The following is a 1,322-nucleotide window of genomic DNA, read 5'->3' on the forward strand; positions in this document are numbered from 1 at the left end:
GTGTGTGTGTGTGTGTGTGTGTGTGTGTGTGTGTGTGTGTGTGTGTGTATGTGTGTGTGTCTCTTTCGCTCTCTCTCTTTCTCACACTCTCTCTTGATTTTTATTGCAGGTGGGGAACTAGATGGGGAGAGAACGGATTCGCACGGATTACAACGGACTGTAATAAGAACTTCGGCATTGGCATTGACATCAGCTACCCGGTAATGAAGTAAAGCGCCGACGAGTTATTACTGAGAGGGAGACACACAGTCTGTGACGTAACTATCGCACATAGTAGATGACATCCAAGGAACGGATACAGACTACAGATCTACTGATGAGTCAGGACTGAGGAGGCAGATATACATGGAAGCACAGAGATAGACAACGCAATGGTTACAGGCTATCTTGTGATAAAATGCACCGAGTAAAGGCAGTCAACGAGCGTTTGGGAGTCTAACCTCACAGCCAGGGACACGAGTGACAGAAGCACATGTATTAATAGTTATGATAGTAAAGTGTGTAATATCAGTTACCTATGTGGTATTTAGTATGCGCGGATCACATTGTTAAAAATTGGGAATCTCGTAAACAAACTATATTTTATAGTCTACCGTTCAATGTAGACAATATTGCATTAACTACCACGATATTTTATCAAATAATTTAGGAATCATAAACTATATATATATATATATATATACGGAGAGGAAAGAGAATCACATAACAAAACCAGTATATGGGTTTATAATTCGTGTATTTAATATAGCATTCGTGCACATCTACAATGTAGAACCGTCTATATGAGATAAGTAAGATAGCTGCAGCGACATGCAGGCAGTCTCCTCCGTGTAATAGATTCACCGTTACTAATGCTGGTTACACAGGCGCCGTGTGCTTTACCTAGCGCACATAGCATGCCCGCGACAAACACACTGTATTACGCTGTGCAAGGCGCCTAGACTGCATGCAGGAGTAAACGAAACATCGTTTTATGTTTCCTTTCGAAATGAATTGTTTTTTGTTTTCACGACATGTCTACTGTTACTCAATACGCTATTTGTGCACAGCATCGACCGTTACGCCCCCTACGTGCGGTTTATTGCGTTCACACAGATCAGAGGCCTTTAGATTACACAATAACAAATACACGTGTAAACAAATCTACGTAGGCTTTACTTCGCAGGAATGTTCTGAAATCGATCGGTACCAAATATTATATCTCCTCAAAAGTAGACAATGAATAGAGATCTGGACAACGAACCGAACAATTTTAGAACGCGCAAAACAATATCATCTTATTTGGAGCTAACAACCCGTATAAAGCTTAATGGGGGGGGGGG

General features: G+C 41.2%; 1 protein-coding gene and 1 long non-coding RNA gene across 3 annotated transcripts in view; one reads left to right on the top strand and one right to left on the bottom strand.

The window, feature by feature from the left end:
• Nucleotides 1-989, top strand: part of LOC106813972 (counting factor associated protein D-like) — an 11,536-nt gene extending 10,547 nt beyond the window's left edge. Inside the window, exon 6 of the mRNA XM_014818229.1 lies at nt 110-989. The gene's annotated coding sequence lies outside the window, so the exon portion shown is untranslated. The remainder of the gene's footprint in view (nt 1-109) is intronic.
• The window catches only part of LOC106813973, a 10,505-nt gene that overhangs the window by 4,579 nt on the left and 4,604 nt on the right, over nt 1-1,322 (bottom strand). The gene's annotated exons all lie outside the window — the stretch shown is intronic.

The sequence above is a fragment of the Priapulus caudatus genome, unplaced genomic scaffold, assembly GCF_000485595.1.
Source record: "Priapulus caudatus unplaced genomic scaffold, Priapulus_caudatus-5.0.1 Scaffold850, whole genome shotgun sequence".
Lineage (NCBI taxonomy): Eukaryota > Metazoa > Priapulida > Priapulimorpha > Priapulimorphida > Priapulidae > Priapulus > Priapulus caudatus.